The sequence below is a fragment of the Strix uralensis genome, chromosome 19 (genome assembly GCF_047716275.1).
Source record: "Strix uralensis isolate ZFMK-TIS-50842 chromosome 19, bStrUra1, whole genome shotgun sequence".
NCBI lineage: Eukaryota > Metazoa > Chordata > Aves > Strigiformes > Strigidae > Strix > Strix uralensis.
Genome location: NC_133990.1, coordinates 14,044,883 through 14,071,974, shown reverse-complemented (window position 1 = coordinate 14,071,974; position 27,092 = coordinate 14,044,883).

Below are 27,092 nucleotides of genomic sequence, written 5' to 3'. Positions count from 1 at the left end.
GCCCCTGTGTGTACAGAGTCGAAGCAAGATGTGCAACACTCACCACGCAGAGGGAACCTGGGAGACTGAAGGAGAAAGGCAGGCAAGAAAAGGTCCATGTGGTTCTCTTCTGGGGGTGCACTGAATCAGTCCTTTCCACGGTTGAAAGTTTTGGCCGCCTGAACAGGCTCTCTGTGCCAGAACCTTGTATCTGAGGAGCAGAGTGCTGCTGGTTTTGCACAGTAACTGGAGTGATCACCTCACCAGGACACCCCTTCTTTAGGGCTTGTTCATCCGTCTTCCTCAGGAGTAATGGCTGTGGTATTCAGTGACCAAGCTGGCCTTCCTAAAGCCCAGTATTGGGGATTTACAACAAAACTGTCTCTGAGAAAACTGATCTTGATGAGTATATGCAAGCTTGTTTCTCTCAAGAGCTCACCAGTTCCTGAAGCTAGAGGAGGCTGTGTCACCACAGTCCATCTCTGATATTTTCTGCTTGTATATTCTGTCCTGCATGGAGTGTTTGCAGGTGGATACTACCTAACCAAGTCATTTCTCTGGTGGGTCTATTCACAATGCTCAATTGAAAATTAATTTAGAAACACTACAATGGAATAGTTTCATAATCTCAAATATCTTTTGGGAGCCCTTTTCCACCTCCTTTGCTGCCAATGCACTTTGGGAGCTCCCTGGTCACTGCACACCTGCACTCAGATCCAAACCAAACCTGCCAGGACTGGGACTTGCAGAGCTTCAGAGAGGTGGAGTTCCAGACCTGATTCCCAGCTTTGACTCCACTTGAGGAACAGATATGTGTTCATCTTCATTCTGGGCATTATCCTTACTGTGATTCACAGGATAAAGGTGCACAAGAGGGCCCAAGCACAGGGCTGGGAGGTAGGACAGCCTCCTCCCAACTGCCTGCATGCTAATGGGTGATTTGCTGATTTGTGAGCAGCATTTGCATGAGCAGAGGGAGTTGTGCTTATTCGAAGAGATACCCCAGATCCAAAGAGAAGCAGCAGATCTCACCAGAGCCAGAGGTTTCGCCAAACTCAAATAAAAGAGTTACTTTGAAAGACCTCTGAGAGCTGGGAAGCTGCGAGCCCGATGGTTGGTCAGAGCTGCGGGCTGAGAGTTTTCTCTGGCAGCAAATGAAAGTAGTATCAGCTACAGTAGCTGGAAAGTGCCTGTGTGCTGGAGTGCCAAAATATAGGAGAGAGAGCATTGTGAGTATGAATCCAAAAGGAGAAGGGTTGGAGTGCTTGGCAGAGGGATTTCTAAGCGAGGAACCTGCCAGCTCTTGTGCTGGGTTTGCACGAGCACCATCACCGGGGTGGCAGGCCGCCGGAGGGAGAGGTGCTGACAGTCAGAGGCAGCTGAGGGCACCACGGCCACCCTCGTTTGCTCTGCCCAGCGCAGAAGTCACTTTGGCTGACGGGAGGGAACAGTCACGGACCTATACAACCTCCCATCACCATTACAGCTCCGCTCCGTTCTGTTACAAACCACCGTAAAGGGGTCTGGGGCATAAGTCTCCCCTGCTAATGGGGGAGCAGCTCCTGCTCTTTCACAGAGCAGCTGGTGCACCAGATCCACATTAGGATGAAGGAGACTTGGTAGAACAGAGTAACTTACTGCCTTTCAAAACCAGAAAGTGAACTGGTGGCTGCACTGGGGTTTCTGTCAGCTTCTTTTCCCAGCTGACCCCATTTTTATATGTTCCCTCTTCATAGTTGGGCTCCAAAGCCTGGATGTATTTCCTCCTGTCCTGCCATCGAGCTGATGGGATTTAAATATGAAAAGCATTGCTCTCTGTGCAAGTTAAGCCTTTGGTTAAAAGTGCAGGATGTTAAGAGGTGCAGGATTTTTTTAGTCTCTTGTAAGGTCTTTTTCAGTGTCTCCTTATGAGACGGCATTGGAAGTCTCTGTAATATAATGATCTCACACACTGTATATGCAATATCTCTCCTCCCTTTATGTAGAGTTTTCCTAGCTAATTTCACAGTATACTCCATTAAATCACCATCCTTTGCTGTGAACTCTGGAGGTTCTTGCTGCCACATGGTACATGTGGCTGCTGCTTGTGTATCTGCCTTGAATTAATACAGACAGCCTTCATCTCCTGCAGCCTTTTTGCAAAGATCAATGGGCTTAATCCTTGGCCTCCAGAATCAGGCCCCAGAACCACACAAATCCCCTCCAGTGAAGTGTCTCTACCTCTTAACCTATGGTCCAACTTTTTTTCAGCAGCCTTTGAGTAAAAGTTTGACCTCCTCCAGTCTAGGAAATGCAAAATCCTAGAAATTCAAGATGAATGAACTGGGAGGTCTCCCTCAGCCAGCTTAGGACCATCTCCTTGAACCACAGCCTGCCTGGGTCACCGAGGCTGGCGTTGCTCCTGAGTAGCTACAATTAGCAATTACCCACACCTTTGCCTCATCCATGCCTGGGTTTGGAGGACTGAGGTTGCAGAAGGCTCCCTTCTCCCACCAGAATCTTCAGAATATGGGTAGAAAGAAAGAAAAAAAGGGAGCAATTGTGGGTTCAGGACTGCCAGCAGCACTTTTACAACTAAGATAATTATCTTCTCCAACCCTTCACTTATATTTTCTCAAATTGGTCAGCTCAAGGCTTCATCCACAACCCAGTTCTGTCAGTGGTGTTCTTCCCATTGTCTTCAATGGGCCATAAATCCAACTCCCTGAAGGTGACCCTCAGCTGCGCCCTGCCTCAGCGACAGGCACCCCACCGTGCCCTCTGGGGTGGCATTTCTTGGCGTAGGAGCCCCGGCTATAAGGCGAGGACAAAGAGGGGACTGTAGGTCAAGCTGCAGACTTTTACATTCACATCTCTTCCTCTTTCCCAGACAAAAAAAAAAAAAAAAGGATAAAGCAGGGATGAGAAGGCGAAGAAAGAACAAGCAGGGCAGAAAAACAACAGGAGGAGAAGGTTATGATTATAAAACACACTTTAGAATAAGCTTCTATAAACTGCAGATATAATGCACTGGGGGTGAGCAAGGAGGCAAATTCTCTTCTTTCTCCCCAAACCATGCACACCTTGCTCCTTGCAGTGACATTGCTGCCACCTCGGTCCCCCAGGCCGCTGGCCAGAAGGGAGGCTGCCAGTCATTCGGTGGTGCTTTGATGCGGGCACAAAAGAGCAAGTCATTTGAGACGCTTCCTGACTGGTGGCCTGTATCAGCTTGTGAATCATCTGAACGCTTCTGCTTAATCCGCTTGTGTATCTTTGAAGCCTTTTCTGTCTCGCAAACAAATGATCAACTGCAACTTATTTTTAATCCATTAAAAGGTTCCAGATATTCCCTTGTAAAAACAAAATACCCCACCTTGGTACCTTGGGGAGGAGTGAATTTTGTAAGTATTGATTTGGTCTCCACTGAGCACAGTCAAATATTAGCATCAATTTGTGAGTTACTTGTTAGGAAGAAATGTCAAAGGTTCAGCTTTTACTGTGATCTAATCCTAGCTATTAAAATACTGGGATCTCAAGGAAAGTAGCTGCAAGACAGTGTCAAAATGGCTTGGACTAGAGTGTTGTGTATGGCACACTTGGTCCGAGGGGGCTATGAAGTCAGGTCTGGCGTGTGGAAAGAAATCCTGGCCAAGCAGCACAGGGACAAGCTCAAAGCAACACTTCCACTGCTGTCTTTCATTTGCAGCTAGGCATACATGGAAGGACACCACTTTGTGTTGCAACACATTTATATACCTACCCTCCCGTTAAGTTTTATGTGAATTAACTGCTGCTTTCTATTCCTTCTTCTGTGTTTTGCTCTAACTGTCTGAACAAAAAACTAAAATTACAAAATCCATCTGAAACTTAATTGAAAACACCAAGTTCCATCTGGCCTCACATAAATTATGGTCAAAGTTGCCATTTTAGAGAACAGTTGTTGTTGCTGTTGTTGTTTTTTAATGCCAAACTATAAATCAGCTCAAATTGAGTTCAAACCAGCTCGAAATTGGGACCAGGTTTGCTCAAAGAGTTTGTAAACTTGAGCAAAAAGCTTTGGGCAAAGCTCAACTGAACACTGAACTTGCAACGAGCCAAGCAAGCATGGGGCTTTGTACTGAATGTTTCCCAGAGATGTGCTTTTAACAAAGAGGCGCTCGGAGCTGATTTATGCCTGGTGGAAGGTGAGGAGGACGGTGTGGGCAGGGATGCCCTTCCCTTCGCAGAGGAGAGGCGAGAGGGGAAGGGAGCTCAGGTGGGCACGTTAGGTGAGGCAGGGAGGGCAGAGCAGGTGCCTCTTGTTTTGCCTTGATGGGGCTGTGAGCATGTGCCCCAGCTTTGCCCACGGAGCTGCCCTTAAAAGTGGCTGCAGCACTGCCCTGCTTTTTCCCTGGGATGTGGGGGGCTGAGAATCCCAATATTGCAGCCTTCTACCTGACTATGCAGCTGTGACAATGGTGGTAGCGAGTCCTGTGCTGTCACTGCTCTGGTGAGTGTCCTCTCTGAGGCCAAAGGGTGATGGGACCAAGGGGTGTCTGATGTGGGGCTAAAGGCAGTTGTGTGGCCACGCAGGTGAGCGGGGAGTGTGGGGGCTTGTGGCAGAGGGTGAGTGGTTTGAGTCCAGGCTGGTGTCCGCTCGCAGCCCTGGGAGCACAGGGAGCCTCGTCCCTGCCCTGTGTTGTGTCCTGGTACCTGTGTGGGAGCAGGCTGAGGACTCTTCCCTCCTCTGAGTCATCTGCTGTTTTATTTAACCTTAGATGTTTGTCTGAAGGTGTTTTTAACCATGTAGTCTAAAAATCCCTCACGCTGCCCTCACTTTTGGTCATGTAAGCAAAGCAAGTCTGTGTTTTACTCTCCTCTTTGGCTTTCCTGATGCTGAGGAGGTGTAAGAAAGTTTTTCTGTGCAGCCCCCAGCCTGGTCTGTGTGCTGTGGTGCCAGCCTGGCACCAGTGTGCCGCTGTCCCAGGAGCTACGGGCAGTCGTGATGCTGAAGCACGGTCTGAATGGTGAGAATAAGGCCCCTAGACACAAAATGTGTCTCTGCAGCACTGTCCTGCCACTCAGATATAGAGCAGCTCTTGAGAGGCTGTAAATAATGCAAGAGAGATCCTGTGGGATGATTTTGTAAGAGGAATCTGAAGTGAGATTGCTCTGTGACATGAGGAATGAAAACACCTCTTAACACTTTGCTGAGCAGTAGAGTTAATAGTTGCGTAAAACATGCATAAATTGTCTGAGTGTAAGATGCCACTGCCCTTGGGAGGTTGACTAGGTTAGTTTTTTGGTATTTATTTAATGGCTGCACGTCTTTAAGACACAAATACTCAGCTGATCCTTCTTCCTTTTTGGCTGACTGCATGCCTTCTGGAGTTGAGCATCTTCCTGTGATGTGTAAATGATGAGTGACTTCTGATGATCAAAGAGTACTGTTTTGATAGACATATTTCAGCTTCCTATTTGATACCCAGACGGCATTTCATATCAGCCCTCACATCCAAATGTGTCTTTTTCAGAGCATGCGTTTACTAGATTAATTCTCTTCAGGCAACCAGTTAAATGGGAGTTATTCCTTCTCCTGGCCCTGCTTCTGCCAGACTTGTGATGGCAAGTATGTTTGCTTCTGTGAGTAACTGTGGGCACCCCTGGGGTCCCCAGGATGCGATTCAGATGTGCAAATTTTGTTCCAAGCGGGAGTGGGGGATTAGGATCAAGTTACTGGGAAAAGCGTTAGACCTGCGTCGCGGCAGCGTGAACAGAGCAAAATCCAAATCTCCTGTCATGTGGAAAATAGAATGGGGTCAACGCCTCGCAAATCGCCCATCCCGTCTCTGTGTGTGCAGGCCCCGTGTGATGGGGCGGTGCTGGGGGAGCAGCCACCTGCCCTGGCAAAGGGCTTGTGCAGGAGGGGGCCGCGTGTTCAAGCGCCGGAGGAATTGGAACCTGGAAACCCTTCGGTGGGGTCGTCAGAGTCTGAGGGAGTGAATGCTTTGAGCCAAAGCTTTCCCCTCAATGCAAGATCCAGGTGTGAATTGGAGCATTTTTGCTATAGCTGGTTGGGAATCACACAGTAATTCACATCACAGAAAGAAATTGTATTTTATTTTACATTTTTAAAAAGACAATTAGAGTTAACTTTCTCCTTACTCTGTCAAAGGAAGACACCAGTCCACAGTGTGTGGGGAAATGCTTTAGCCTCTTCCCTTTCTGATGCTTCCTTTTCTCTTTAGTCAGAAAGAAAAGGCAAACCAGCATCTTCCCCGCCACATCCTGGAGGAACTTGCTGCCAAGAAAGTGCTCCCTGCATGCAAACCCATATTAAAAAGGGAATTATAGGTGATTTGTATTTGGGTCCAAAAGGCTGAGAGGGGATTGATCTGATCATCCAGCTCCACTTTACATTTTTTTCCTGTTCACTGGAGTGCAACTGGTGCGGCCGGGAGCTGGCTCTGAGGTCCGAGGTGTGGACATGGCCTCTCCTGTCGATGCTGCTGCAAAGCACTCCAAAATGTGACGGGCAAAAAACAAGCCAGAGGCAAGTGATGGTTAGAAATGGTGTCCTCACTCTGGAGAGATGTGTGTCCTCAAAATGACAACATGGTGTGTGCTTTAGAAAATTGGTCTGGGGTTTTTTGTTTGTTTGTTTTTCCCTGCTGGAACCAAAGGGGTTTTCTCCACTGTCTCAGCAGCAAGACTGGTGCTGGCTGAAGTGGACACTGCTTGTTGCAGGAATGTTGTGGTTATATGTCCAGTTGCTATCGTCCCACTGTTTAACCTTCCAAAGTGAGGAAAAATACTTCAGACCCCTGAAAGTAGCAGTAAATGGCTAGCATTGGCTCCAAAACATTATAGGAATCACAGGGACTTTGATCCCCCATCACTCCACCCCCTTCTACTTTCTGTTGTTTAAGATTTACCAAACATTGCATCTTTTCACATAAAAATTCACCTTTGTGTTGCTACATATAATCATTGAATAGTGATAATAACAATAAAACTCCTAGGAAATCTCCCTGTGGCAACAAGTAATTGACCCAAGAATTTTCACTACAAGGAATTTTTTTTTAATAACCACACAGCACTAGAGATGCTCGTTCATCGGGGGATACACCACTATTGTTCTCATCAGTCCTGATGCTTTGCCTTCACCCTTTGAGTTTTCTCAAAGGATTGAGATTATTTGGTTTCTTTGAAGAACAAAGGATAAAGAATTTTTTTTAGATGACTGGCTATTTTGATCTGCAGGGTCTGCGCGCAGTGTGAGGGAACAAACATCACTAAATCATTAAGGGAAAAGGGAAGGGTATGCATAATGGAAAGGAGAAACACAAAAGCCACTGAGTCCAGTGGTTAGAGGAAGGCGCTGGCAGCCGGTGCCTGGGTGTTGTTTTCAGTCCCGCTGCTGGTCCAACACGAGGTTTGCTGCCTTGCTTCTCTGGACCTTGGTTTCCCTTGTCTAAAATATGGCAGGATAACTCCTACAGCCAAAAGTCTTCACCAGGTTTAGCTATAATTTTCAGTTCCTTGGGCATTTAGAGAAACAACAGGCATTAAGTAGGATGTCTTATTTAACCAGCCCCAGTGCCTGTCTTGAAGTGCAGCCAACGTTTTGCTGCAAGATATAAGATGTCATGAACGTGTCTATAAAAGTCCTGCTAGGCTGCCCAGCCTCCCTGTCCGTGCCTGGACACGGTGCTGAGGATGCCAACCGCGGGTACCTGACGCAAGGCTGTGGTGAGCACGGGGATGAGGGATGTTTGCCTGGTCTCTGCTGCTGCAGCAGTGCGTGGTTCTCAGAGCATTTCCGCTCCTGAAATTTTTTTGTCCCCTTCTTGGTGGTAGGGACTGAGGTTTTGCAGCATAAAGGGCCATACATCAACTGGATAATGGCCGAAGCATCTAATTTAGGAGCTGTCATCCCCCAGCTCGCTGATGGTTAGTGTCACGTAGGAGACCTTGAAAGGGATGTAAGGCAGAGCCATGAGACTTGAGCAAGGACTGGCCAAACCAAGGTGCCTCCTCTGCCCCCTGGGCTGTAACGTTTTAGAGTTTGTCTTCCTGTTTTCCAGCGAACAGCTCCACAGAAAATGGAGATCCCTCTGTGAATCTGTATGTCATAGGATAACACACAAATGTACTTCCCATTCAAATGTGCCTTTTCCATTTGGGGAGATAAGAAAATATCACATGTTCTGAGGAAATAGGATTAGCTTGTAATTAAGCAAAAATCCTTCTATTTAGCATAACTTTTTTAAAAAAAATTAAAGAGTGAATATTGCCTGCTAATTATGGGGTATACAATATACATAGAGAAATGTCTAATTTGTATATGAGTGTCAATTTTTATTCTATTTGACAAAAATTAAATGTTAATATAGTAATTCACCCAGATGCAGAGTAAAAAAACATCTAGACTTCCAGCTAAAGGAACTGCATCTTGCTGAACTGAGTCCGTTACTGCTCCTGCCAGCTGGAATACAGCAGATGATGCTGTAGCTGACTTAAAAATACAATGTCCATGCTCAGCTCGTGGTGGTCACCTATGTGTGAGTTGTCGTGCACTGTCCTTGGGTCGAGCAAGGTCTGTGCGAGGGTGTTGTGGAGCTGGAAGCTATAAACCAGAAGAGTCCTGAACTTTGGAGAAGTTTTGGTCTGGATCCAAGCTCTGTAGCATGATCCTTGGCCAGGGTCTGGACTCATGCTGGGCTTGTCCTGGTTTTGTGAAAAAACTGTAAAAACCTGGTGTAGTTTTGACAAAGTTTGGACTTGTACAAGTGAGCTTGGACTATGTTGTGGTTGAACTTTGCCCTTTCTTAGTGGATCTTGGGAAATGGTTTGCTTGAAGCTGTGGAAGGCAAGTGAACTTATTCTCCTCAAATTTTGATCCCCCTATTGCCCATCAGTTTTGGATTTAGTCCTGAATTCTGCAAACACTTAAGCACATGTTTTGCTTCACACACTTAACAGGAGTACTCACTTATATGCACTTAAACATATGTACTGGTTTTCACAGGATCCAAGAGTCTGCCACAAATATTTCAGGTTCAACTTCCATTTCACATCACTCAAATTGGAGCTGGTCCTGTTTCAGAAACAACCCGCTACCCTAATTAGTCACTTTGATGCACTAATCCCCTTGCTGCCCTTTGGACATATCGATGTGAGCCTGTCCCTAATCTTCAGTGGAGATTTTTTCCGGTGACTTCACATTCCATATATCTCCTTGAGATGAATGAGTGCTCCTGACACATGAGATGGTAGTAGCTGTGGTGGTCATGGGGTTAACCAGAACAACTTCCGAAAACACATGAAGGGAGAAAGCATCGTGTTTGCCAAAGTGCCACTGTCATGTGTAAGAAGTTTCCCAGCGTTAAGTTGTCGGTCCTTGAAAAATGAACGGTGCTGGTGTGCTGCACCTCAATATATTGACTGCTAACGTTGTGCAGCATGGTCATGGCGCAAAAAGGGTAGTGGCTGAAGGAAGGCAATGCTGGGTAACAAGTGATACCTGCTTTTTTCAGGAATATGGATTATTTTTCAAATTTCCATAGTGTTCTTTAGCTCACACCAGCCTGGCATCTGAGCAGGTTGACTTCAAGTCTGCTCTCTGCACGAGCTTTGGGTGCAGACTGCAGGGTATTGCCCTCCATTTGGGGGGGAGAGGGGCAGTTGCCCCACTTCCCATCGCAGGAGGCTGATGCTGCACTGTGACGGTGCTGGGCTCGGGGCCAGGCTGTGCCATGCCCCTGCCCGGGCTGCATTCAGCGAGCAGCATGGTCCCCGTGCCTTGGCTTCCTGGATGTAGAAAGGGAATTCTAAAATCTACCCTGCAGAAAAGTGAGGCTTCCTCAATTAATAAACGTGCTCACAGGCTTGCCAGATGAAAGAAATGCAAAATACCTTGATAGCTTCTTTTATGATCATTAATAATAGTATAACTTACCTGAAAGGCACAGTGCGTGTCCCCAGCGAGTTTAGATCTCTTGTCACACCTGGGTATGTGGGATGGGTAAGGCTCTGTCTCTTTGGGGAGTTGTTAGATGAGAAAACAGGCGGCAGATATTTCTCCACCCCCTGCTTCGCTCTATTCCCAACACTGCTTCACTCCCAAGGATCAATATCTGAACTGAGAAATTATATTAAGCTGCATATTGTAATCATACATCAAGTAGAGTCCACTTCCCCCCCCTTGGCACGCATTAGCATGCCCTGGTGGAGTGGTGTTTCTTTTGAAAAGATTAAGAGCATCAGCCATGCAAAATATGTGGGGTGTAGGAGTGGGACAGTCCTTCTGCAGAGCATGTCTGACTACTTTGTTTTTCTGTAATGCAAATTGAGAAGGAGCAATCCGCACAATCTTTTATTTATTTAAGTTGGAAATCCCTTTGCATCTGAACTTCAAGTGTGCAGCAAACACACTTTGATCATTTTAACGCAGAAGTCGCTGATTTACAATAAATATTGTGTTTTCTTTTCATACTTCTTTTGTTCTTTGAGGAGATTAGAGCAAAGGAAGGAAAATAATTTTGACCTCATTAGAATTGCCTGGCAGAAGAAATGTGCAGAATGAGGAAGACGCTGGGCTTCAAATTGTCCCAAACTAAGGACAGAAATTACAGCATCGATCTATTGGTTGTTAATTCCTGTTGTAGTTTATTAGGACTGGGAGGAGAAGTGACTCTACTCACAGTGCCTTTGAACGTGATTTGGGGGAGTTTGCTGTAAAGCATCAGGAGGAAACGATGCATCCTGAGATGTATCATGACTTTGGGAGGCTGAGGTAGCAGAGGAGGAGCCCAGCCCTCCCCTTTGCAGAGGAAGGGGGCATGCTGATAACTTGCCCTTGAGGGGTTCCAGACTTGTGGGTACATGACAGTCCCGTGATGGCCAAAATCCATGATGTCCAACGCTAAGATATCCAAACACCTCGGTGAGAGCTTTGACATGGATCCTCCGAAGTGTTTCCACGGAGCTGTGTTAGAAGAACCTGCCTCCCGCAGCCTCTCCCCAGCGTGAGCATCAGCAGCTGCACAAGAGGAGCGCTGCTCTCCTGGGTTCCTGGCTACGAGGATGGTTGGGATTGGCACCCAAATGCAGATTTTATATATGCACTAGATGCTCAAACCCAGTTCCCCAGAGCCAGGGTGACATGTGGGGTGATCATTCCCTGTCGTGGAACCCTGCACTCGTCTGGTCAGCTCTGGTGGGGTGTTCCAGGAGAGCGTTACTGCTTTCCTCTCCCTGCAGCTATGTGGTATTAATTGCATATATTTTTCCTGTGTGCCAGGGTCTGAACTTGCACTGCCAAACTGAGGTGGGGATCAGGATTAAGCCCAAAAGGGGCAGTGAAATGCTAGAAAAGCATCAGCTTTTCTGGAGCATTAGACATGGTACCATCCCTGGGTTAGAAATAGTTTCTAGTGAACAGCTTTGGTGGTGTTTGTGTGTGATCTGTGGATGGAGCTCAGGATTGAGTCACTCGGCCGCTGATCCACTGTGATCTGTTAAAGCTGGTTCCTGGGGACAGGCAGTTTGCTCCTGTGCAAGGAGGCTGAACCCAACAACAACACAGCTTCCCCACTGCTGCCCAAGGAAGCTTTAATGTGGATTTGCAGAACTCCTCTCCCTTTTGGGGATAGAAATAGATACAAAGTGGATACTTAAAAGGAAAAAAAAAACCCAAAACAACACAAAAACCCCACAACAAAACCCAAACAAAACCAACCCACAAAAAAACCAAAACCCAAACCAAAAAAGCACCCCCCAAAAAAACCCTAAAGCCTATTCAGACCACCTCAAACAAATGCAGCTTTCTTCTGGAGTAATCCAGTGTAAAGGGAAGGGCTCAGCTCCCTTTATGCACCCGCTGCACTGACACTGATCTGAGCTGACTTGGGTCTTTGTGGCCATCCCGATACCAGGAACAGCAGGTCCAGCTTACAGGTGTGAATTCCAGCTCCATCCCCTTTTGAAAGAGGGATTTTCATGCTGGGCAGGCTTGGATAGAAAACAGTTAAACAAAAAGAGCAATTTACTTTGCCTGGAGTGTGCTCCTGTCTTCCCTTTCTGTCCTTTGCTGCTCTTTTTATTTCCTTAATCAATGTGGGTTCCTTTTGCTTCGTTCAGTGCTTTTTCTTCCTTTTTTTCATCCTTGAGCAAATCTATGAAAATGTATTCCTGGTTTAAATTTCTAAAGAAAGGGCCATAAGGAAATTTGAGTTGCTTGAGCTTTACTCGAGGTTGTAACTGGAATGAGCAAGAGCAGTAGGTGTATTGGTTGCACCAGGTAGATTAGTTACTTCAGGCCATAAAGGGTTATTTTGTACTTGGTCCGAAGCTCTCAGCTGCTTAACCTATTGTGTATATTAGGTTTGCAGTCCTGCGCATCGGGAACAGATGTGGTAGAGGAGAAGGATGGGTTTACTTTTTACAGGGAAGGCTGTGAGTAAAGAAACCTGAGAGGCATCTTTGGGTTCTCCCAAATCAGGCTTTCCTCTGGTGCAGCAGAGCTTAGAATCCAGCCCATCATCTTCCCTTTTGCTCCACGATGATTTATTATTATACAGGATTGTAACCAGAACAGTTTAGCCTAAAAGTGATCCGCCCTCAATTATATGCTACTGTGTTACTTCAGATACAAAGAGACCAGACACACATCCCTTTATCCTGAGCATCTTAGACAAACAAAGCAGGGGGGTTAGTGGCAGTGTAAACACATTTAAATTACCCTCTTTGGAAAACCCTGATCACTCATTATGGTCAAATCCAGCTGGATGGAGCCAGAGTGACACTTTAAGGTTTTTGTCTGCTGGGAAAACGCATGTTGGGGAGCCTGTGAACAAACACACAAAGTCACCATGCCATCTTGTGTGGAGGTTTTTCCCGTTGAAGAAATCCTGGACTGGTCAGCAGTTGTCCTGCTCCATCCTGGCACCCACCAGAACCTTCTGATGTGCTTTGATGTGACTCTCCCTGTTTACGCTGGGGAGGAAGCTTTGCACAAATCTGTTATCAGTACTGCAGCTCACAGGATGCTTTTTCTAGTGGAGGCAAATCTGGGGAGGGATAAACCCTCAGAGATAATTTATGACCCCATTTTGTATCCAAATGCATCCCCTCCTTCAACCTCAGCGGGTGGGACAGACCAAGAAGGGCATCCTGGGGACACGTTCCCAGCCCTTTCCATCTCTGTGGAGAGACTGGCATTGCGATGGGCCCGTGCACTAACGGGTGCTGTCCAGAGCAGCTCTAACCCTGCCAGATAGCCTGATGGTTGTGGCCCTGCCGGTGTCCAGGGGCACGTGGATGGTGCAGGACACCTCGTTCCTGTCCAGTAAACCTGGGTTGGGGAGCTGAAGCACCAGAGATGTGGTGGGGAAAATCGGTCCCACGAATACTGGTGGAAAAGCATCCCTAGATGCTGCTTTATCCCCTCCAACCTGAAAGTGCATCTGACCTCATTCCCCCACTGCAAAGTGGTGGGTGCTGCACAGGGGGCAGGTTTCCCAGCAGGTACCCTCCTTCTCCACGCCTCACTTCATCTGCAAACTGTCATCCCAAGCTAGGAATAGAGATCACAGCATCGCAGGGAGAAGCCTGCCTTCGTTAGTGCCAGACAGGGAGGATCCTGAAGCCCAAGCGAAGAGGTGGGCACAAAGGGCGCACGCCCTGGCGATTGCAGTGGGAATATCCGAGGGGCTGGCAGGGGACAAGGCTCCATCACTCACCCTGCATCTCTCCACATGGCTCCATTGCTCTCTGCGTGGGAAACAAAGCCCCAGGTCCCCTCCTTTCTCTGCAGCGCTGGCTGAGATGTTTAAAAACGAACACTAGTTTTCACTTAAGCCTCATTTCCTGTCAATTTAACGGGATTTGATCATGCAATTCCCTTCATACACAATTTGCAGTGAGCAAGTTTTGCTGGGAAAACTCTCCAGATCTTGGTGTTACAGTGGGTCTGAATTCCTCCCTTCCTGTAAGTGGGTTTAGCGAGGCTGTTTCCATGGATAGCACCAGCACGTCCTGAGAAAACTCCGTCAGAGCCCAGACAACATTTTCCAGTTATTATCCAGTGACTGACTGAGTTTAGCTTTCCCATTGACAATAAAACAGTGGGCAAAAGGAAGCGATTAACAGCTTACAACTATATCTAGTTCCTTCTGAGTAAAGCTCTTTGCTTTATTTTGAGACTTGGAAGATGAACTGTACAGTATATTGTTTGAAAATGCGTCCTCTGTTTTGGAAAATCTCCATATATTTTGTTTCCATGTTATCTGCATGGTTGTAATTAGAAAATGATGTGCCTGCTACATGACCTCCTCATAAAGAACATATTTAAAGTGAGACAATAACATTCAATTCCCTTTCTAAACCATCAAAAAGAAAATGGTTTTCAAGGCATTTCTTCCTCCTTCCCAATTCCCTCCCTTCAGCCACTTGGGTGGTCTCATTTGACAAGTTTTACAATAGAGGACTTTTTTTTTTCCTCCATGGACAAACATGTAAGTGCAGGAGAAAATCTGGAACTGGGAAACAAATGCTTCACCCTCTTCCCCAAGAAAAACTCAGAGGCTGAATATCAGCCGATCCTTCCATGGCTCCTGGCAAAGGCAGGGGGAGAGGGAAACCTTCTTGCAAAGGGAAATCTGCTCAGTCTTCCCCCCCCTTTTTGTTTTTTTTGCCACTTACCTGTGTTACTGCTACAAAACTTCATCATCCTTGCCCATAGGAGAGAGGAGACCAGGGCCAGGGAAAGCCGGGGACAGTGATGGGGACTTTGCACTGCTACAGGCTTCCCAGGTGAGGTTGGGTCACCTGCACGAGAGGTGGGAGAAGGTCCTCGTATAGCAGGACCTCAGCTTGTCCTTGCCCCGGAGTGAGGTGAAATGCACAGAGATGGTCACTGACACGATGGCCAGGGACTGTGTGTGTGTTGGTAAAATTACATTGCAGTGGCAAGTTGGACCAGTGTGGCTAAATATTTCTCAGATGGAATTAGGAGCAGATTTGGAGATGATACTGAAATTCAACAGAAGGAGGTAGCAGAGCTGCTGTGATGAGCTCATTGTAGCACTGCTAGAAATGTGAGGAAAATGTTATTTTGTGTATATTAAGAATACAGAAGGTGAGGTGGGATAAATAGGTTAATAATGCCTGTTTTTCATCAGCAAAAATCCTCCAGTCCATAAAATCACCTCTCCCTCTATAGGTGTTTGCTGTGCACTCCCTGCACAGCTGGTGGGGAGCTGGGAACTGGGGATGGCCTCCCCTGACCACGCCATCGCGTGTACTGCTTGGTGAAATGCTGCTTTAAGAAGTCTAGCCCCGTCTCAGTAGATCTATCTGGCTTTGTAGCACCCTCAGACCCCGGGGAAACGGGGCTCTAGGTGCAGTCTGGGAGCAGCTGCTGCTTTTGTGGTTGTGCTGGTTCAGCGCCGGTGGCTTCGGTGTCGTGATTCCAGGCTGACACCAGCGTGAGCTGTGGCTGCACCACGCAGGGCATGGCTCAGCTGCCTTTTCAACCTGCACTCGAGCAGCTTGCTGCTTTTGCTGCACTGAGTTACCAGAATAGCATGTTTCCCTTTGCATGTAAGGGTTGGCTGTGTTACATGAGAGAGGAGCACTTAGGAGACCCAGAGAGAAAGACAGAGGGAGAAGAGAGAGCAAAGCCAGGTCAGATACAGTATAGAGAGATATATATAGAGATGCATCAAGAGAGTCAAGGAAAAAAAATGATGCTTATATAGAATAAAATAAAATGGATCCACCAGTGGAAAATACAAATCCATCACTGAGGTATGGCTAGATTCTACCAGTTTGGAGGAGAGCAAAAAGAGTATTGCTTCTGAACACTGCTTTGGGAGAATGATGTTGTTGTAATTGGCTATCTGCATTAGAAAATGGCTACCAGAGCATTAACAAAAATAGTTGGACATTCCCAGTGTTTAATGGTGCTGCTTTAGTAGCCTCCATAAGGTCAGAGCCCTGAGGACAAATAGTGTGCTATAAGCTCACTTTTGTTGACCAGCAGAAATATCACAAGCATGACTATCACTTCCTCTACCCCTTTAAATCACTTGGCCAGCCTAAAGAGGCTTTAATATAAATGAGAATTTACATTCGTGATGGTGAGCATCAGAAGTGGAATGCGTTTGCAGCCCCCACCTCTCCTTTCTGCCTGTTTAGCTCAGCCCTCTACCACGACCCTGCCAGGCCACGATGCGTGAGGAGGGCAGCGTCGAGATAGCCCAGGCTGGCATGCTCTTTGGATGCGGATGTGCAAGCAGCAGTGCTTAAATCCTCTTATTTTTTAATGATCTCTTTGTTAATCAGCTCATGTGTGTTTTTGCAGAAGCGGCCCCACAAGCAGAAACCAGACGGAGCAGGTCTTACAAGACCGGCTTTGTGCCTTGGGAATTTTCCATGTTGCAATGCCAAGAGGGCACAGGTGCAAACGGCTGGGTTGATGACAGTTCAGTGGCTGCAATATGCTCCCACCAAACGTGCATCTGTGCACCTGGTATATGTTAGAGGGGTGGATGCGAGCTAGTCTTTCAAACAGGTGAGCGGCAGCATTACCTAAAAGCCCATAAAATAATAATAAAAAAATCATGAAGCTATAAAATAAATTAAGCAGCTTCCCACTCAGATTGTGGAGAGGGGGAGCTGTGCTAAGCCGCACCCTGTGAGAGGCAGAGCTGTCACTGGGTACCTCTCTTTAAAGCTCTGAGAACTTATATATGCATTTCTTTGATTAAACCTACCTAGCAGTAAGAGTGCGGCAGCAGAGCCGGAGCCAAGAGCTCTCTTCAGTCCCCAGACGAGCCTCGCAAACTGCAAAATAACATTTGCCCTGGCATTGCTGTGCATCCCCCGCCCCCCCGAGCAGTACGAGGAGCGAAGGATGGGCAACAGCTCGCAGGGGAGAGACGTGTCGTGGCTGTTGGGGCTCCCGTGGGGGTGGTATTGCACCCCGCAGACGGGTGAAGGCCACAGAGCATCTCCCAGTCCGCATCTACCCATATTTCTAGACTCACTTCCCTGTGTGTGCTCCCCTTTGCTTTTCTCCTGCAAACACTACTGTCACGGCCCTGCCCGCGGGAGTGACTCAGTTAATGGATCATTTGGAACAAGGTTTGGAGGAGAATCATGGCCAGCTACAGGCACTGAGTCACTGGCTCAGTAGGAACGTGTCTCCGGACTGAAGTGCCCAGTCACACTTACCTACACGACATGAATTTCAAATACAATACGCTATTTATGTCAGGCCTCTTCTGTAGTTAGTCATACCTTAGTAGCTGGGGAAACAGATCAAATACTGTTATAAAAACATGGAAATTAAAAAAAAAAAAGTGCTAGGTTCTTTTTACAGCTTTGTGTACTGTATGTCTGTCTATCTGGGCTTACAATCTTTGACACTGCAATGACAGCAGGGATATTGTGAATATTTAAAGCCTAAGCTAGCATCAGCATTTCCATTTAGGTTATCGCTTTATGTTGTCTCTGCCACGTTAGCTTTGCTGCAAATGAGGTTTGAGTTCTCCATCTGGTCCTGGTGGACAAAAGCTTTCTTAGAGAAAGGAAACAGCCCCAGCGGCAGCTTCAAAGCTGTTGGAGTCTCATGTGAAGATGGGAAAGCAGCTCTGAACCTATTGGATTGTATATCTCATAAAATACAAATTGAACCATAATTTTCATGGCACTAAGTCATTCTACTGCATCTGGGCACTCAAAGCATCATTTCTTCTTTCTCCAGCTTTTTTTCCTTATTGCTTATAAAGCAATGGGATGAAGCCTACCAACTGGGCATCACATGTATGATGAAATTCTGAATTAAAAAAAGGCACAGGGGATTCCACTCATTAGTGAGGGGACACGAAACGCCCATGTCTCACCCCACAAAGCTGGATGAGGACTGCTCTGTGTCTGTGGAACAGCACAAGATTTTCCCCCTTGGGTTTGCATACCTCTGGTAGCTTAATTGTGCCAGGTGCTCAGGCAGAAGCTGGGCATTTGTAAGATTGCATGCTAACTATAAAATTCTATGAAACAAAGGGGCAAATGATGGGGATTATCTCCTTCCCATAGCAGTCCTCGTAGTAGAGCGGATTGCATGGACTAGTTTAGACAGTCTGCCCCAGAGATGCATAATCACTGGGGTCATTCCATTATATTTATGGCCAGATTTTGCTCCTTATAAATCCCTGATGTAGCCTGTGTTAACGGGGTGTCTGTTTGATTTTTCCAGCTGTAGCTGAAGTCATTCAGCACCTGGGGGCAGGGGAAGGCATGCCGCAGGGTACAGCACCTGGATGCCAAGGGGGTTCCAAGGTGAAGGCACTGTGAAATCACACTGTCTCCTTCTCAGCCTACTCAAGACTTTAAATGACAATCGTTTCATATTGTATAAGAATATAATCTGTCCTATATCTGTGACAGATCTAAAAATAGTTTTCCTCTCAGTCATTTTCAAGATTTTTCCCTGCAAAAGGTGAGCTTGTAGTGCTCCTGGATAAAAAGCACTGCACAGACGTGTGCTGGTGGAGGATGCACATCCTAACAGCCCTGATTGCTTAGTTTACTCTCATTCTTTTTATGGTCTTCTTGTGGAATTAAAACTATGGGGTGTTTTTATTTACATAGAGGACAGACTTTGAGTGACAGATCAAATGACCAGATTTTAGTGTGATTTAGGAAAATTAGTTAATTTGGCTAGAGAAATCAAGGATCCCCATGGAGTTTGCAGGGTAAAACTTGCTTCAGATGGTTTGTAAACAAAAGGATGTTGCTAGGATTGCTAAGTTCAATGGATTTTGCTTTTGCAACCCGCTGTTGCAGTTTTACTTTTTCCCTTTCTGTCTGGGAGATATTTAGTTGTCTCCCAGTTTTGTGTTTTTCTTCTGATTTTTTTTTTAAATCTTTTTTATTGTTTTCAACTACCCCAACAGGAGGATTTGCATTTGCAGTCTGTTTTGGGGGAGAGAAAAAAAAAAAATCACATAAGTAGTAAGAATATTAAGTGAATATTAGCAAAAGATGGGTGTTGGGGAGCCTGGCTGAACCAAAAACACCTCTGCAGGCAGCTGGGCCAGGCAGGAGCATCTCCATGCAGGTGGCAGTGGGGAGATAAGCAAGTGAAGGATCATGAAGCTGTGAGAAGTGTGTACAGGGCGGTTCTATGCCACAATATTCTCCTTTATAGCTGCCCTTAGGCACAGTTAAGCTGCTATATCAGGATGTCTTGGCCTATCTCCCAATGCCATGATGTTCCTTAGTGACTCTTTATATTTGTTCTTCGTCTGACATTGCACAACAGATCAGTATTCCTTGATCTTGCCCTGTTTGGATTCTTTCGTGAATTGCATCCATGTGTCCAAGACGCTGAGCCCTTTCACATAATTGGGTAATATTTGCATTAAGATGAACAGTTCTTTCCTAAATGAGTGCGAGTGGTTGTTCCTTCCAGTCCCAGAAGTGCTGATGTGAAGCACAGGACTTCAGATCTGGGCACGTGGCTGCAAGTCTGGGACATAGGGCTACAGGGTAACATTTGTTCTTTGTGTTTTTCCCTGGAAGCAGCTGTTTTTCCCTTTTGGGCAAGACATTGGCTATGCCTGAAAGCCATTTAGAAATTGCAGGGAAAGCACGAATCAGTAGCCTGCCTGTTAAATAGGGTTTCTTGCCAAAACACATTACTCCTAGGAGCTCTGCACTTGCAGCCTATTCTCATGTGAGGTTAAAGGCAGTGGATTTAACACCTCAATCCAAGCCAGTTTGGACCTGGGCACATATGGAATAGCTCCTGTTGTCATGGATAACATGGTGGCTGCCATGAGGAGGGACACAAGAGCTAACAGCCCCTCTTGTGACAGGAGGAATGATGGCTAAAGCTGCATGAGGAAGGCTCTTTCCATCCTTTCTCATGTGTATGTGTGTGATTCACTAACTAGCTTTGTTCAGTGGAATTATCACTGAAACCTCATTCCAAGAAAATTTTGATTTCATGACTGCTTCCAGAAGTGGTATCTCAAGAGGTTGGAAATTGAGGCTGGTGTCAGCTGGGACGTAATTGTCCTTTATGTGTTTGTGCTGTTGTCTGCGCACAAGTGTATGAGAATGATCTACAACATAGGATGACTGGGTTTTCATAGGACTTTCTTAGAGAATGGTGTTTTCATTCTCAGCCACAGTTCTCATCCTTTCTCCCGCTGTATGTCTGATTTATTAGAGTGGCTTAACATGTGCTTCTTCCTCCCTTTCTCCTCCTCTCTCTCATGCTGATATTTGTAAGCAAATCACTACTGTTTCATGGGAAGTGAAAGATGAAAAAGAGTGAGGTTCTTGTATTCACTGTGCAATGGAGTTGATGACTGAAACGGCCGATAATGATTGCTCTCTGCATGCCCGGGCACGACTTTGATTTCTTAGTAATTCCAACTATAGCAGTGTACACTAATGACATAGTTTGCAGCTTCACCTTTTATAGAATGGGCCTAAAACCAGGTGGTGTTGTCACTGAGCTGTTACTAGAACTGCAGGATCAGGCCCTTGGTTAGTTTATAACAGTAGCTATTGGGGTGGCTTTCCAAATGCAGTTTTTGATTGCTCAGATTTGGGGCCCTGGTTTTCACAGAGGTTACTCAAAACTTACTGAAAATGTTAGGTGTCTGACACTTGCATGACCAAAGATTGAGACATTTAAAACCAACAGTTGTGTTTGACACAATAGTCATCAAATTATTAGTTTGTCTATGAGAGTGTTGAGGCATGAAGATGCCAGAATCTTGGGTGCAGATGTGCAGGGTAGGCATGCCCAAGAGAACCATGGGTTTTGTCTGTCTTCAGTAGTCCTATTGAAATAACTTTTCTTAATATTCGTAACAACTGGCTTCTGTTTCTTCTCTACCAGGGAGGCACTATCAGAGTTGACTAACACTAATTGGAGAGGGGGAGATGAGGAGAAAGGGCATAAAACCCAGGAAGAAGAGGGAGAGTGTATATCCCAGAGACTAAGTTTCCATTCAGGTTTGATGGGATGAAATAATACTCTTGCAGACCACAGAAACATGCCTTTTACTGTGGGAGTGCAGAGCAAAAAAAGGGAAGAGATACGATAAGGCTGGTGAAGTCAGTGTAGTTGGTGCAACGAACCCTGGGACGTTTCACTGGATGGGCTGCCTTGCAGAATTTTCCTTCTGTGGGAAAAATCAACGACCGGAATGGCTTGGTCTTTTTTGCCACAGCAAACGTATATTTAAGTGTGATTTAAAACACTTTCGGCAAAGGAAATACCCTGTAGTTTAAGCCAAACATGGGGACATCCTTTCTCCCTCTGATTGATGTTGTGGTGGTTTATGTGGCGTACTATATTCTGAACCAGACCCAAGTCAATTAGGCACCATTTCAAAGTATTTTCTTGTGCAGCCCCAGGTTTTGCTCGTGCCAACGAAATCCAAAACTCAGGGAAATGATAGCAGAAATAAATTCTGTGAACGAGCACAGCCAGGCCATCGGGTTAGCAGGCAGCAAGCGCTGCAGGATTCCCTGCTTCAAGGATCAAGCTGCCTTTTTCAAGTTGTGAGGTTTAATGGTCTTTTTGCTGAGATCAAGTGTAGTATTGGTTTAATATCTGATACAAGCTCTATCAAGAAAGTATATCCTACCTTTGCAGAGGGACAAGGCGATCTAACTATAAAATGATCAGATCCTTATAGTTCTTTCCTACCCCTAGACCAGATGGGATTTCTGCCCCAGAGGCACCATCTAAAACGCATTGGCACTCAGCCTTTGACTATTTGAAGCTTTCAGACAATCACAGTGTGGGAAAGGACAGTCCTTACAAATCTTTCGCCCTTTCAATCCCGAAATATCATTCCTTGTGATGGAAGAGAGTAATAACATGTGAGAGCACCATCACAGGCCGGCCAGCAAAGGAAATAACAGGGTGACCTTATAAAATCAGTGCTGAAGAAAACCACCCAATTATAGGGTTAAATGCCACTGAAGTAATGATTCTCCTGGTTTATCTCACTCATGATACACTGCATTTTAAACCCAGCCACTGGGGACATGTGAAATGGTGCTTAAACCATCAGTGGAAGGTTCCTTCGTATAACAGGCATATTTCCATGTATTCCAAAACAGCCCCGGAGTCTGGGCAGGTAATGAGTGAGCTTAATGCCTTCTTTTGTAGTAGGAGATCTTTGAAACTCTTATTTGATCGTTTCCCCAGATTAGGATGATTCTGTGCTGCTTTGGAGAAATGTGTTCCCCCTGCCCACCAACCTCCTCTCCCAAAGTGATAAGGCATCTGTAAACACTCTCTGAAACTCTGTACAGAACCTCCTCTGTACACCGCTTTGAAGCAGAGCTGCATGAAGACCTCTGTACCGGCTGAAAATATCTTGCAAACTGATAAAGAAGTGCAGGTACAGCTAAAATCCACTGTGTAATAAGGATTAGCGAGCCTAAGGAGGTTTGTTTGGATTGAAGATTGAGTTGAAATGTATGAGGCTTGGATTCGATCAGAATTAAACTGAACTTGGATTTCATCAGATGCTGCATGGCTCCCCTCCTGTCCTGCTCCTCCTCGCCCCACTCCACATTTAGAGTAAATACTCAGAGCTCACCATTTTAAAAGGAGCAGTTTAATTTTCCCACTGGTCCAGGTTCTCGTTAAATACGCTGTGCTTCAGTACAATTCTCGACTTTCCCAACCAGCCCTCATCTCTCTGCACCTGTCTACCTGTGTGCTGGTCCGTATTGATGTCAGATATGTGGGCAATTGCTCTGCCGAATACAGCCTGAAAGAACCCCATTTGATCCGATGATGATACTATAGCATATATTCTGACTAATTGTATCCATGGAAATCAAGTGCACTTTAACTAATGAAAAAAAAAAGATAGCGTGGTCAAAGCTTATTTGAAGAAATGACATGTTTTAAAACCTGACATGACTTAAAACAGAATCATATAAGTTCCTTTGCTAAAACACTTTCAGGATATATTAGGTATAACAATAGTTTTCTACATGAAAATGGCTTTGAAATCTTAAAAGAAAAGTATTTTAAAAGAAAAGAATTTTTGCGGTGCATTAAATTGGACGTGAATATGACAGATTTCAAAGACTGTCAAAATAACGAATTTACATCATAAATGCACAGGCTCCCTTTTTAAAGGCCTCTTCAACAACTCAGGAAGGCGTTTAATGGTGAGCAAGTTCAAAGTGTCATGGACTCCCACTGGTATAAAAAGGAGGCAATACCCACTATACTCTCTGTGTTTCAGATAATGTATCTGTCTCTTTTCAAGTTAATAAACTGCACTCCTGTCAAATTGCAGATAAATGAAAGCGACCAAGACATTGTTTTCCCCCATATTGCTAAGAAAGATATCTCCCAATATTTCTAAACGACCAGTATGCTAAAAAGAACTTGAAATGAATCCACCCTGCAGTTATTTTACAGCATCAAAGACAATGAAATTTCCACAGAGGCACTTTCTGAAGTTTTAAATGCTTTATTTCTGATAGCTGCTCATTAAGAAGCTTCGAAAGCTTTTTATTGTTTCAAAGGCAGTCATCTAAATTTTTAATCATTCACTAGTGCTATATGGTCATGATGTTACTCTCTAGCTTTAAAAACCCTTTTTTATTTTCTAAACAGTAATGTCAACATAATGTTTCCCTGAATAATTGTTAGGTATGGCCTTGCTCAAAGAGGAACTGTGAGACGGGGAGAGAGAGAAAGAGGATTTTTCTGGCTTCCTTTTGTGAGGGAGAGAAACGGGACACTTCAGGAAATTAAAACCCAGGACCAACAGTTTACAGAACTGGCCACTGACTTAAAACGCTGGTCTTCCGCGATGGTTTTGGCTCAGCTTTTTATAGCAGGGAAAGTTTGTGGTGGGTATTTTTTAAACTAACAATGATGCTCTGCAGGCTGATTCTTGCTCTGTGACACATGAGTGTCTTTAGGGATTAAAGAGGATTTAGGGAAATTTCCTGTCCCTGCCCCTCGGAGCTGCCTCCTACCCCACCCACCACGAGCACCAGCGCAGCGGGGCCAGGTCCCGCTCGCTGGGGGACGATGCAGGAGGCCCCATCCCCATCCCCAGCCCGCGGTCGGTGGCGCACACTGGCCACGAGCACCCACCGAGTCCCTGCGAAGGAGCAGCAAAGCGCAGGGGAGGCTGGTGCGCCGTGTCCACCAGCCAGCTTGGCTGGGCTAATCCTGGCCTTGCATCTGGTTTTGCTTTGCTCCTCACTCCAGCACCCGTTAAAGACAGGATTTCTTTCTCGCTGCCTGGGACTGTAGATTCTCACACACTAGACGTAGGGATGAGATTGCAGTTTATTTACTCTACAAGCTTGTATTAAATTTCTCCCTCTAGAAACCACAATCCAGCCTCTCTCCTCTTCAGGGACTGTGAGTTTTCCATTCTCAGGATCTAAGTGTTGGACTCAACCCATGTTCCAGCTCAAGCCTCTTCCCTTTCTTGTGCCTATATTAAAGTAGGTTCAGTTCACTGATAAGAGAGCAGCAAGGAGATATGGGGGCAGATCTAGGCTGCCTCCACTTAGCAAGAGAGTGGATCCCTCTGAATGTAGGCACTTGGCATTTCTGCCTTCCCAGTTTTCAGTTAGGGTAAGTGCAAAAGAGAGCACTGAGCTGCAGGAACAGCCCGTGCATGTTGCGGTGTTTGGACATAACCTGCGGGAGATCTCGAGAGGAGGATAACAGCTGGCTCTTCTTAATATAATGCTTTGCCCTCCTCTAGTGGTACTTGTGATCTGAGACTCTCAAAGGAATTACAAATATTAATACAATAACCTTCTACTGTCGGTTGAAGCCGTTCCCCTTTGCGCAGCTGAGGCAGCCGAAGCATGGGTTGGGTCAGCTCTCCTTGCAACCCAACGGGACAGGGCACCCCCTGTAACCAGCACCTCTTGTTTTGTCTCCTGGGTGATGGAGATGTGATCCTTTGAAGACTTGGATTGCTTTTTTCATGCTGAATGTGTAACTGCTGAAGATATCTCATTAGTTTTATATGTTGTATGCAAGCTTATGCCTGCCACAGCTGTACGTTGACACTTTTATCTGTCCCTCCCCAGCCTGCGTTTGGGCAATTTTCAAGCACACCGAACACAGCTTTCTGGCCTTTCCTTGTGACCGTGCCAAGACTTCCTTCCCCTCTCTGCCTTGGACCCAGGGTGTCTGTCAACTGATCTCATTGCTAGAAAAAAGCATTTTGCCTGAGCGCAGAAGTTTTGAAATGCAAATAGTTTCAAAGGCACATTGGCTAACGTGGAGCCAAGAGAGAGAAGCATGCTCGCTGCCCCCGGGCCGGCTCCAGCCCTTGGAGGCACAGCGAGAGGAATTTTGCTGGTTACAATTAACAAGTGATATCATGGGAACAATAAAATAAAATGAAGCGGTTGCTCCGCTTGTACCAAAGGCCTGGGAAAAGACAAGTTGCCAGCCATTCCTGTTGGGAGCGGGGCGAGAGCTGGCCGGCTGTCGAGCCCGTGGGTGTTGCTGCCAGGTTTGGGAGGAGGGAGATGCCGCGTGTGTTCTGCGGCACAGCTCACGCTGCAGCGAGTGCTCTTGGCCTCTTCATGCCACGCCAGGCTCCCAGACAGCGTGGGCTTTTCTTTAGTGTCTGCGTTAAGGCTGCGTCCTGGGATCTCCACTTGTTTTCTCGGCCAGCCGGAGCCCAGATTACTTTTCCTCATCTGCTGTAGGTTTTGTTCTGCCTGGTGTAGTCGCTGCCGTAATTCCAGCACACCCCTGAGCCATGCATCTGCCCAGCCTGGGGCTCCTCCTGACAGACCTGGGCAAGCCGCCACCAACACTTAGTGCTAGTCCTTTCCCCTTCTCCAACAAGCCTTTTGAGCAGCCCTGCCTCTCTTTGGGAAGCTTTGTGGGCCTTTGTTGAGGTTATACTTTGCTCTGAGGAGTCAAAGTGTTCTTGATTCTGGTACTGGAAAAATCAAAAGAAAACTGGCAGTAGAAATGATGTCCTTAGCTGGTATTTGACATGGCTTACTGTGCTTCCCAACCACCCTGGAAGACATCAGTATGTCAGGCAGATCCTTACAGTGATCAAGTCCACAGGATAAGCCACGATCTTGCCAAAATAAGTGAGTCATGAATACTGAAGCTGCAGTTAATGTTGCATACACTTGGAAGTCCTGATAAAAACCAAAGTCAACGTGACAGTTACTATATGAAATGCATGTTAGAAGTAGACTCTGTCCTGTGTGGACTGTCCAGCATCTGTCTGTCTCTAGCTGTGTTGTGCGCTGGTGTGAAGGACCTGATCTCAGAGCTGGTGGGCTCTGCAAAGCCTGTCTCACTGCAGAAATCGCTGCAGAGCCTGAGCTGGGCAGGTACTGCGGTTTCATCCCTTAGCACTGGGAAGCTGCTGCTTACGTTGGCTCCCACTGTGCTGAATACCAGTGGTGCCTTGGGAAGCCTCTGCATTGTCTTTCCAAATCTTACATTTGCAGAACACACTTTTCCTGTAATGATAAAAGACTAATTACAGCTACCCAGAATTGTGTCTGAAAATAATTCCCATCCTGTGTCTAAGATGACCAAGGAAAACAAATGAGATGAATAAATAATAAAATTTGCAGAACATGAATTTTGCCAGAGACAAAACAGATTCAGATCTGTATGTGCTGTATTTGGAGTTAAGTTTAGAACTTGAGATTTTGGACAGACTTCTAAATATTGATATGCAGGGTCTTAGGCCCTTCTCACAGATTGCAAACGTCCTGCGTTCTTGGCTATTTTCATGTTGGGATCCATGCTCTGTTACCTTTCCAGGGAGAATTTAACTCTGAGCCTTTATGCAGAAAGAGCCAAGGGCTTTTGGAATAATTAGAAGTTGATAGCTTCATATGCTACCAGAACATTTGGCCTATCTTTGAAGCATGAAAGAGTAAGATACAGCACTTGCATCTGTGAGATTATTTCCTGTTGACAGCCTCCCTATAAAGCCATAATTAATGGGGATCTTCCAATTCAAGATGTAAGCGCTGTCATAAGCATTGGCTTTCCCAGTCTGTAGGTCCACACACATGGAGGGAGATCCCAGTACAGCCTTCGGGGTCCGGGGCTGGATTTAAAG